The 12,208-nt window shown below is 51.8% G+C and overlaps 1 non-coding gene across 1 annotated transcript; it reads right to left on the bottom strand.

Annotated features, from left to right (window-relative positions):
- Positions 1 to 8,288: 8,288 nt before the first annotated feature.
- On the bottom strand, positions 8,289 to 8,360 carry TRNAC-GCA (transfer RNA cysteine (anticodon GCA)). The gene has a single exon. It is a non-coding gene; the product is annotated as a tRNA-Cys (tRNA).
- Between the last annotated feature and the right edge of the window lie 3,848 nt (positions 8,361 to 12,208).

Here is a 12,208-nt window from a genome sequence, read left to right as displayed (position 1 = left end):
ACACAGAGGTATCTGTGCCCCTCACCAAGTCTCTAAACCCCCAAGGACCACTGTGCTCACCACAACCCCCTAAACCGTCCAGGGACCCCTCCAGCCCAGACATAGGTATTGCTGTCCTCCACGAAGCCCCTAATCCCCACCAGGACCTCTACAGCCTGGATGCAAGTACCTATGCCCCCCACAACCCACCTAACTCCCCCAGGGTCCCGACCATCCTGGACGTAGGTATCTGTGACCCTACGAAACCCCTTATGCCCCCCAAGAATGCCTCCAGCCTGGACGTTGCTATCTGTACCTCCCATGACCCCTAAGACCCCCAGGGATCTCTACAGCCTCTACGTAGGTGTGCTGCTCCGTGCATTACCCTGCATGACCACACGGTGACACTGTTGCTGCATGCAGGAAATGCTCTGTGCATTACCCTGCGTGGCCACATGGTGTCACTGTTACTCCGTGAGGGAAATGCTCTGGGCATTACTGTGATGGAGTAGGGACTGTCTGTGTGGGGGATGGGAGAGCAGCGGGTGACTTTAGGTGAGGGACAGGACCTAAACCTGTAAATCGAGCTAGGCAGGGAGGAGGAGATCAGCACCTTTGCCTGGGAAGCTGGACAAAGGAAGGGGCCGGCTGCAGGGAGTTGAGTTAGTTGAGTTTCGGTTTGGGGCTGGGTAGTTTGAATTCAGGGAATCCCAAACTGGGAACTAAGCTTCCTGAACCCCCAGAAGGACTCGAATGAGGGGTCCTGGTTGTGCCCAAAAGCTCTGCTGAATCCTTCGTTCCTGTTGGCCAAAAAAACCTTCTGTTTTACTGGCTGGTTGAGTCACTGTGTGTCCCAGGAAGAGGGGTGCAGGACCGGATTCCACCACACTCCGTGACACCCCCTAAGCCTCTCTGGGACCCCTGCATCCTGGACGTAGGTATCTGTGCAACAACCAAATCCCTGATCCCCCCCCCCAGGGACCCCTTCAGCCTGGACATAGGTGGAAACCTTCTGCCAGGCTGAACTGATAGCAGCAAGGACTGGGTTCAATACATACGGGTCCTTTCCCTGTAACGGAATGCAAACCAGCTTGAACCCCCATCCAGTGACATGGGAAAATTTTACATACCCTCCCCTAGGTGCCTCAAAGAGGCAATACTTCCCCTCTCGCAAGCACAGAGTCTGGGTTTAGCAGAAAACTTTTAATAATGTGAGATAATCAACATAGCATTAAATTGGGAAAACACCTCAACTAGGCCATGTCCTTTTCCCTGGGCTCTAGAGTCTAGCAATCCTCAAACCACCCCAAGACTCCAAAGTCCAATACTTCAAATATTTCAAGACTCCAGCAACTCCAAAATCACCCACAGTCCCGCAGCCCCAGAGTTCAAGAGTCTATCTGCAGGGTTTTTCCCCTGCCAGCCTGGGTAGAAGAGGAGCACCTTACATGGTCCACTGCCAACTGCCCTGCTTCTCCATAGGATTCTGCTTCTACTTTTCCCACTAACTGCTCAGCTCGGTTCACCAGCTGATCTGCTCCAGCTGTCTCTAAAAACTGCTCCACCCACATCACTTCATGGGTCACTCCAACCATCCCACAAACTGCTCTTTTTTTCCAGCTGCTCTGCAATATAGTTTCAGACTCCCTCATTAGTTAACAAAGCTTTTTAGTGATTTCAGCTCAGAAACTTGAATCTTTAACTCTCAAGAGAATCAAAAATCAGCACTATTATTCAACTGTTAAAAAAAAAGAAGGTGCAATGGGTGTTTCTGGCTCACCCAAGGAGCCCACTCCCTCGTCTAGCGAGTGCCACCCAAGTGATGGTGAGAATCCCTGTCTCAAAGCAGTTTCACAGTTCCTCATCCACACAATCAGGGTGACAACACTCCACATCTCACACCTCAACAACAAATAAACTGGGGACACCACAGCTGCCAAAGCAACCATCCCAGGCTGCTGTGGGTGTGTCAGGTGGGGTGGGTGTGTCTATGCATATACGACCAGCCCCTGAAATTCTTTTCCACACTTGCCATAATTCACCACCAGATGTCAGGGTAGAGTTCATCTTGATTCAGCTTACATAGGTATCTGTGCCCCCCACAGCCCTCTAATCCCACTGGGATCCATCTAGTCTGGATAAAGGTATCTGTGCTCCCCACAAACCTTTAAGCCCCCCAGGGTACCCACAAGCCCAGATGTAGGCATCTGTATGCCCCACACACCCCCAAAGACCCACAGGACCCTTCCAGACAGTAGGTAGGTATCTGTGACCCCCAGAGCCCCACAAAGACCCTCGGGACCCCTACAGCATGGATGTTTGTATCTGTGACCACCACAAACCGCCTAAGCTATCCAGGGCCCCCTACCATCAGGACATAGGTATCTGTTCCCCCCGCAACACACCTAATCGCCCCCGGGACCCCTGCAGCCTAGACATAGGTATCTCTGACCCCACGAATCCCCTAAGGCACGACAGGACCCCTCGAGCATGGACATAGGTAACTGTGCCCCCACAACCCTCCTAAGATCCCTGAAACCCCTCCAGCCTAGACGTAGGTATCTGTGCACCCCACAACCCCCCAAGCCCCCGGAACCCCTACAGCCTAGACGCAGGTATTTGTGCCCAAAATGAACCCCCTAAGGTCCCTAGGACCCCTCTTGCCTGGATGAATTTATCTGTGCCCCTTATAAACCCCTTAGCCCCCCCAGGATCCCTATAGCCTGGACGTAGGTATCTGTGCACCCTCACGAACCCACAGATCCTCCCAGCGACCCCTACAGCATGGAAGTAGGTATCTGTACCCCAAAATGCCCCAAAGCAACCCCAGGACCCCTACAGCTTCGATATAGGTATCTGTGCCCCCCCATGACTCTCTAATACCCCCAGAACTCCTCCAGCCTGGATGTATATATTTGTGGCCTCCAGGAACCCCTTAAGCCCTCCCCACGACTTCTCCAGCCTGGACATAGGTATCTCTGCCCCCCACAAACCCTCTAAGACCAATAGGGCCCCCATCAGCCTGGTTGTAGCTAGTTGTATGCCATACAAACCCTCTAAGCTCCTCAGGGCTCCTTCCAACTGGGACGTAGGCATCTGCGCAACCACAACCCCTTAAGTCCCTCAGGCACCCCTCCAGACCATACGTAGGTGTCTGTGCCACTTACCAACTCCCTAAACCCCCAGGGACTACTACAGCCTGGAAGTATGTACTTGTGCTCACCACAACCCCCTAAGCCGTCCAGGGACCTCTCCAGCCCAGACGTAGATATTTGTGTCCCCCATGAAGCCCCTAATGCCCACTGGAACGCTCCAGCCTGGAAGAAGCTATCTGTGCCCCCCCATGACCCCTAAGCCCCCCAGGGATCTCTACAGCCTCTACATAGGCGTGATGCTCTGTGCATTACCAGGCGTGGCCACACGATGTCACTGTTGCTCCAAGCGGGAAATGCTCTCTGCATTACTGTGATGGAGTGGGGACTCTCTGTGTGGGGGATGGGAGAGCAGCGGGTGACTTTAGGACCGGACACGTGCTCAGCCTGTAACCTGAGCTAGGCAGGGGGGAGGGGGTCAGCACCTTTCCCCGGGAAGCTGGACACAGGAAGGGACCGGCTGGAGGGAGTTGGGTTAGTTTAATTTCCGTTTTGGGCTGGGTGGTTAGAATTCAGGGGATCCCAAACTGGGAACTAAGTTTCCTGAACCCCCAGAAGGACTCGATTGCAGGGTCCTGCTTGTGCCTCCAAGCTCTGCTGTATCCTTCGCTCCTGTTGTCCAATAAACCTTCTGTTTTACTGGCTGGCTGAGAGTCACTGTGAGTCCCAGGAAGAGGGGTGCAGGGCCGTACTCCCCCACACTCCATGACAGACCCTAAGCCCCCCCGGGACCCCTGTAGCCTGGAAGTAGATATCTGTGCCCCCCATCAAACACCTAAGACCCTTGGAGACCCCTCCAGCCTGAACTTAGGTATCTGTGCCCCCCACAAACCCCTTAAGCCCCCCAGGGACCTATACAGCCAGGACATTTGTATCTGTACCCCATATAGACTCCATAAGCCCCCTGGGACACTCCAGTGTGCACGTAGATATATGTGCCCCTCAGAAACTCCCTAACCCCCCAGGAACCCATACAGGCTGGACAACCCCCCTAACGCCCCCCGGGACCTCTACAATCTGGACATAGATATCTGTGCCCCTCATGTAACCTCTAACCCCCCCTGGGACCGATACAGCCTGGACATAGGTATCTGTGCCCACCCGAACTCCTAAGACCCCCTGGTACCCCTACAGCCTGGTATCTTGGGCACCCACAAATCTCCTAAGACTCCCAGGGTGCCTCCAGCCTGGACGTAGGTATCTTTGCCCCCCACTAACCCCCAAAGCCTCCTGGTACCACTACAGCCTGGATGTAGGAATATGTGCCCCTCATGAACCCTCTAAGCCCTCCTGGGACACCTAGAGCCTGGAGATTGGTATCTGTGTCCCCCCCAAAACTCTCTAAGCCCCCCAGGGACCCCTATGGCCTGGATGTAGGTATCTGTGCACCTCAAGGCCCCTAAAATCCCCCGGGCCCCTACAGCCTGGATGTAGGTATGACAGTGCTGCCTGTGGGAGCCAGTTCAGGTCACTCAGTCAGGGTGAACTGCAAACAAAACAGGGCAGACAAATCCCAAATGCTGGTGGTTATTTCAATACTTAGATTTACCAAGCCAGCACAAAACAGCTTCTGTAGTACCTCACTGGTTACTTAGAAGTTTAAACCACGCAGTTCCCTTAAAGTACCCAGCCTCAGGCCTCCGTCCAGACACACCTGTCAGATATGATGATGATTCCTGAAAATCTTACTTCATCATATAAAAGAAAAGGTCCTTCCAATCCCAAAGGATCAGTCACATACCCAGGTTAAATTATAGCTTAGATCTTACTTAAAATACATGCTATAGCCAATTCTTATTAACTAAGCTAAAATGTATTAGAAAAGAAAAGAGAGAGAGTGTTGGTTAAAAGATTAATAGACACATAGACTTGAATTCAATTCTTGAGGTTCAGATACACAGTAGAGATGAGCTTGTAGTTGCCAAAAGTCCTTTTAGAAATAGTCCATAGGTTATAGTCCAATTTCCATATTCAGGGTGGCTCCAGTCAACGACTGGGGATCTCAATCCTTGTGGCTTAAGGTTTCCCCCTCTTGAAACCCAAAGCAGATCTGAGATGAAGAAGGATCGTGACCCAGGTTCTTATACATTTCCAGCAGCCTTTCGGCCTGAGAAAACAAGAGGCTTAACTCTCTTTCCAAACATCCTGGTAATTAGTATAGGGTAATTTATTCATCAAACAGTTCAAATCCACACTGGAGACCTGCCCTACATGCCTATGGGTCCCAATCTGGCTGACTCATTATACAAAAAGCACTTCCATGCTGGGCAAACAATGGTAGCCAATGAGGAAATGTATCAGATTCCAAGTTCAGACTGCAGGATACGTGAATGCTGACTCCCGAGGCTGTGGTTTAGTCCAGGCCTGCATAACTCGTAAAGTGGCAAGGGCAATATTACTCCAAAGAAAACAGCTGAGGGCTGAAACCTCACAGAACGCCCCCCAGCACCACCCAGCCCCTCCGAAACACAACCCCCCCAACACCACCCACCCTACAAAAACAACGTTGCCAGCGCCTCCCAGGCCCCCCGAAACAATCCCCCCCCCAAGTGCCGCCCGCCTAGTGGAAACAAACCCTCCTTCCCCAGCACCGCCCTGCCAAAACAGGGGTAATGAACCTTGCTAATATGTTATAGGGGGCCCCTAAGGTAGTGTAATTAAGGTAAAAGAAAACTGTCTCTTTGCTAGAAGTAGAATAAGATCTTCCCCCCACTTGGTAATCAGTTGCCCTGTTGACTGAATGAGGTGTGACTGAGGAAGGCGTGGAAGGCAGCACCTCCAGACAGCTGCAACCCTTGGCGCGGGGCTGGGAGCCAGAGCAGATCAGTAGAACAGGTCAGCCACTGACTCACCATTCACCTCCTCAGCCCCTCGCTCACCTCCTCAACCCCCCTCCCCTGCTACTGGCTCACCTGCCCTGTCTGTCACTGCCCACCCACTCGCCTCAGCCCCCATGGCTCACCTCCCTGCCCACCCGCTCGCCTCCTCAGCTTTCCTCCCCCACCGCCAGCTCACCTGACCCCCCTGCCAATGCCCGCCAACTTCCCTCCTCAGACCCCCACTCCCCCAGCTCACCTGCCCGCTGCTCACCTCTGTTCCCCCCCTCCCTGGCTCACATACTCACCCCCTGCCATTGCCCTCCAGCTCACCTCCTCAGCCTACCATCCCCGGCCAGTGATGAGCTGCCAAAATCTTAACAACCAGTTCCCTCCTCCCGCCACGTGGGGGTTGTGGCCCACCCCTGCCCCTTGGGACTCCTGCCAGATCCAACTCCCCACGTTCCTTGACGACCCCCGGGGACCCCTACCCCATCTACCCTCCTTCCCTGTCCCCTGCTGCCCAATCCAACCTCTCCTCTCATTCCTGATGCCCCCCGGGACCCTTGCCCCATTATACCACCCTTCTCCCTGTCCCCTGATGGCCCCTGGAACCCCTGCCCATGACGGTTCACACGGGAAGGCTGGGAGGGCTGAGAAGCAAACGGCGGCTTTGTGCTCAGGCCCAGGGAGGCAGAGGGGAGGTAGGTGAGCTAGTGTGGGGAGCGGTTCCCCAGTGCTCCCTGCGGGTTATCTGCTGCGGTGCGGGCAGCCCCCATGCCCCAGCTCACCCTTTTCTGCAGAACTGCTGCCTGACCATTCGGTCCCTAGTGTGTAACAGTGAATGGGATTCTTCCATCCTAAGTGCAGGATTCTGCACTCATCCTTGCTGAACCTCATCAGATTTCTTTTGCACCAGTCCTCTAATTTGTCTAGGTCCCTCTGTATCCTATCCCTACACTCCAGGATATCAACCACTCCTCTCAGTTTAGTGTCTTCTGCAAACTTGCTGAGGGTGCAATCCACACCATAATCCAGATCATTAATGAAGATATTGAACAAAACCGGCCCCAGGACCGACCCTTGGGGTGCTCCGCTTGAAACCGGCTTCCAACCAGATATGGAGCCATTGATCACTGCCCATTGAGCCTACGATCTAGCCAGCTTTCTATCCACCTTACAGTCCATTCATCCAGCCCATACTTCTTTAACTTGCTGGCAAGAATACTGTGGGAGACCGTATGAAAAGCTTTGCTAAAGTAAAGGAATAACACATCCACTGCTTTCCCCTCATCCACAGAGCCAGTTATCTCCTCATAGAAGGCAATTAGGTTAGTCAGGCATGACTTGCCCTTGACGAATCCATGCTGACTGTTCCTGATCACTTTCCTCTCCTCTAAGTGCTTCAGAATTGATTCCTTGAGCACCTGCTCCATGATTTTTCCAGGGACTGAGGTGAGGCTGACTGGCCTGTAGTTCCCCGGATCCTCCTTCTTCCCTTTTTTAAAGTTGGGCACTACAGTAGCCTTTTTCCAGTCATCCAGGACCTCCCCCGATTGCCATGAGTTTTCAAAGTTAATGACCAATGTCTCTGCAATCACATCCGCCAACTCCTTTAGCACCCTCAGATGCAGCACATCCAGCCCCATGGACATGTGCTGGTCTCCAGTTTTTCTAAATAGTCCCAAACCACTTCTTTCTCCACAGAGGGCTGGTCACCTCCTCCCCATGCTGTGCTGCCCAGTGCAGCAGTCTGGGAGCTGACCTTGTTTGTGAAGACAGAGGCAAAAAAAGCATTGAGTACACTAGCTTTTTCCACATCCTCTGTCCACTAAGTTACCTCCCTCATTCAGTAAGGGGCCCACACTTTCCTTGACTTTCTTCTTGTTGCTAACATACCTGAAGAAACCTTTCTTGTTACTCTTAACATCTTTTGCTAGCTGCAACTCCATGTGTGATTTGTCCTTCCTGATTTCACTCCTGGATGCCTGAGCAATATTTTTATACTCCTCCCTGGTAATTTCTCCAATCTTCCACTTCTTGTAGGCTGCTTTTTTGTGTTTAAGATCAGCAAGGATTTCACTGTTAAGCCAAGCTGGTCGCCTGCCATATTTACTATTCTTTCTACACATCGGGATGTTTTTTCCTGCAACCTCAAAAGAGATTCTTTAATCCTTTAGAGGACTGGAACTGATTTCACTGGAAGCACACGTTTGCTAGGTTTTTATGCATTTCCACAGGAAAATATTGAGCGTTTCCATTCATTTCAGGGATCCCTATTCAGTGGAACTCCTGAACATAAAGGAAATGCCATTATTTTTGTTGAAGGAAGTGATTTATAAGGTGGCAATAGGATTTGAACCAAGGACCTTTTAATTTGCAGTCAAACACTCTACCACTGAGCTACACCCCCATAACTGTAGTGGAGGTAAGTCTGTGATCTTAAAGATTTTGAAGGACAGGCCCTGCCTCGGAGATCTCCTGTTCTCTTCCCAGACCACAGTGCTTTTAAAAAAGGGGTTTCATTAAACTTATAGATACATGTAGACACCACAGCTTGCACACCCACCCACATAGCTTCCCCCAGTGACATAGCTACCACCTCTCAGGGAGATGGATTAACTACACGAACAGGACAGCTCTCTCCCCTGTGCTTAGAGCATCTTCATTCTTTATGAATAGGTAGGAAAGAACCTCCTGAATGGCCAGTAATCAATTGATCAAATATTGCTGGGTCTGCATTCAATATGGGTAACTGGTCATGCTGGGCTGGATGAGTAGGAGCATCACCAGCAGATTGAGAGAAGTGATTATTCCCCTCTGCTCAGCAGTGGTGAGGCCACATCTTTTTTTTTTTTTTAATAAATGATTGGAGATATTTGTATCTCCTAGAACTGGAAGGGACCTTGAAAGGTCATCGAGTCCAGCCACCTGCCTCCACTAGCATGACCAAGTCCTGATTTTTGCCCCAGATCCCTAAGTGGCCCCCTCATGGATTGAACTCACAACGCTGGGTTTAGCAGGCCAATGCTCAAACCACTGAGCTATCCCTCCCCTGCTTCTAGAACATTGCGTCCAATTTTTGCCCTTGCACTACAGAAACAAACTGGAGAGAGTCTAGGGGAGGGCAACAAAAATGATTAGGGGGCAGGGGACTTATGAGGAGAGGCTGAGAGCAGGGCCACCCAGAGGTGGGGGGGCAGGTGGGGCAATTTGCCCCAGGCCCTGCAGGGATCCCATGAGAATATATTATTCTATAGTATTGCAACTTTTTTTTATGAAAAGGGCCCCAAAATTGTTTTGCCTCAAGCCCCCTGAATCCTCTGGGCAGCCCTGCCCATTCCACCCCCTTGACTCATTCTCCTCCCTCTGAGGCCCCACCTGTGCTCTGCTCTCACTCCCATTTGGCCACTCTCCCACCCCTGCTCTTTCTCTTTGGCTGAGGCCTGCTGGTCCACCTTTTGCTCACTCCTCTCCTCCCTGAAAGCCTCCTTGTGTCTCTCCACCCCCGCCCCCAAGGTCTACCTGCTACCCCCACCTCTCTGCCCTTCCCCTGAGACTCACCCTGCCCAAACCTCTCTGCCCCCTCCCCTAAGACCAGCCCTGCCCAGCACTCATACCTCTCTATCCCCTCCCCTGACCTGCCCTGTCCACCACCCACACCTCTTTGCCCCGCCCATGAGACCGGCCCTGCCCACCACTTGCACCTCTCTGCCCCTCACCTGAGGCCCGCCCTGTCCACCTCTTTCCTCGGTCATCTGTTGTTGTTCCTTGAAACATCAAGGATGGAATAAAAAGCTGAGTTTACTCCAGGGTGAGGAAAGAAAGGAGCCACCAACCCCCTGACAAAGCTCAGTGCCCCAGAGAAAACCTGCACCCTGCTATTGAAATCCCTGATGTGCTGGGGATACGATGGTAAAGGATCTGTCTGAATGATCAAGGCAGGAAATGGACAACAATCTACAGGAACGTCATTGACCATAAACACACTCTCCTCATGCTCCAGCCAGAAGGGAAATGAGCAGGAATTCTTGCAGTTCAGCCAGGGACACACTTACACAATGGCACAGCAGTGTGTGTGTTGTGGAACCTGCTCTGAGGAAACAACTGGAATTGATCACTCAGTGAGAACAGAACTGGAGTGTAGTGAGAGACCCATCTCAAGCAAGTAGTTGTGGCCGAGTGGTTATGATGATGGATTAGGAATCCATTGGGGTCTCCCTGCACAGATTCAAATCCTGCCAACTACAGAGGAAGTTGTGGTCCTTTAGTTTCAACAGAGCTGGGTTTTGTCCCACTCTCAAACTGTGTCTACACTATTGGGTAATGTGGCTTTAAAGTGTTTAAATTAAACAGCTGTTGCATGTCCACACTATGCCCCTTGTGTTACCAGAGCACATCCAGACTAGACTCTCGGATGGCCAAAGAGAGCAGTGCATTGTGGGTAGCTGTGCAACTGGCTGGAGGTGCTTTGGGAAGGGTTTGAAATGCCTCACAGGCTGGTACAGCATCACATGATGCAGGTTTCTCTATCCCATTGTTCCATGGGAATCCTACTAGATTGCCAGCTGCTTTTCAACTGCAATGTGTTTGTGTGTGGGGGGAAGAGTGAGTGAGTGTGTGGCACACTGTCTCTACGTTAAGAAAGCTGCTGCAAGCAACCAGTCCTGAGGCAGGGGGAGGGGCACAGCCCCAACATCAGCCCCTGCTTCCCTCACTGGCTCAGCTCAGCACAGCAGTCTCTGTGACACACACACAGTGCTGCCTGCTTAGCTCTGTGTCAGGGGTGCTGGAACAGGGGGGTTAGAGGGCCATGGCCCCACCACTCTTTACTGGCTGTTAGGACAAATGATGGAGTGGGGGGAAGGGTGGAGTCTTGGGGAGAAGAGGATTTCTGTGGGTGTGGCCTCTGGGGGAGGGGTGGTGTGAGTGTGGGTCCTTGGGGAAGGGGTGTCATGGGAGTGCCATAGTGCAGACAAAGGTGCCCCCCCACTGTAAGGAAGCTCCTGCCCCCCCTGTTCTGTGTTTATAGCGCAGGAGAGAGCAGCCTTCCACGGCAGTGATTTGCTCCCCAGGGCTCTGGCCTCTGCAGGGAGCCCTGGGCCCCTTAAATCACCAGCTTGGGGAAGAGAGGCCGGGCTGGCACAGAGTACCCACTCTTGCCAGTACCCCACACTGGAACGTACCGGCTTTTTGTTAGTAATACAGGAAATTGGGGGCTAATCCTGAAAAGCTTCTTTGATGTAACTTACCCCCCTTGGCCTAAAATGTCCTGATGTAAAACCTGACTCCAAAGAATGGGGTGGGGGAATGTGTGTGAGAAATAGAGCAGAGGAGAAAACTGACCCAGTGTTGATTTGAATGATTTGTATTTCAAAAGTAACTTATTTTGATTGGCTTCCAAGTCAACTTCTGTGTAGGTGTGTTAGCAAAAAGAACGTCAGAGAAAGTGTGGGCCCCTTACTGAATGGGGCAGGCAACCTAGTGACAGATGATGTGGATAAAGCTGAAGTGCTCAATGCTTTTTTTGCCTCGATCTTCACAGACACTGGCAGCACAGTAGGGGGAGGAGGTGAGCAGCCCTCGGTGGTGAAAGAACAGATTAAGGACTGTTTAGAAAAGCTGGACATGACCAAGTCCTCAGTTCCAGATCTAATGCATCTGAGGGTCTGGATGGAGTTGGCAGATGTGACTGTAGAGCCGCTGGTCATTATCTTTGAAAACTTGTGGTGATTGGGGGAGGTCTCGGATGGTTGGAAAAAGGCAAATCTAGTGCCTATATGTCTCCACTGCAATTTGAGTCTCGCAGCCCAAGCCCCATAAACCTAAGTCAGCTGACCGGGCTTTGAGACAGGTGCCCTGGGTATCTTAATCACAGTATAGACATAACATTAGGCTACATCTACAGTGCAATGAAGCAGCCACGGCTGGCACTTGTCACATTAATCAGAGTCATGCAGCTTGGGCTGTGAAGTTACAGTGTCCGTATCTCGGCTCAGGCTCTGTACTCTGCTCTAGGAGCCCAGAAGATTAGGAGAGAGTTTAGCAAGTGGAAATGGTAAAACCGCAATGAAGTATGGACTCATGGCATTTCTCCATTGTTCTAACTGCTTTGGGGCAGGGACAATGACACGTCCAGCTGCATTTGTTATTTCAAAGGGCAGTTTAGGATTTTCATTCTCAGACACTGGGCACAAAGCAGGACTCAACCCTTGGTGCAAACTAAACGAGCTGCCCACAGATTCTGGCAGCCACAATGAG

Source organism: Gopherus flavomarginatus, chromosome 2, assembly GCF_025201925.1.
Source record: "Gopherus flavomarginatus isolate rGopFla2 chromosome 2, rGopFla2.mat.asm, whole genome shotgun sequence".
Classification (NCBI taxonomy): Eukaryota; Metazoa; Chordata; order Testudines; family Testudinidae; genus Gopherus; species Gopherus flavomarginatus.
The sequence above is the reverse complement of the archived record's forward strand: the minus strand, read 5'-3'. Positions and strand labels throughout refer to the sequence as shown.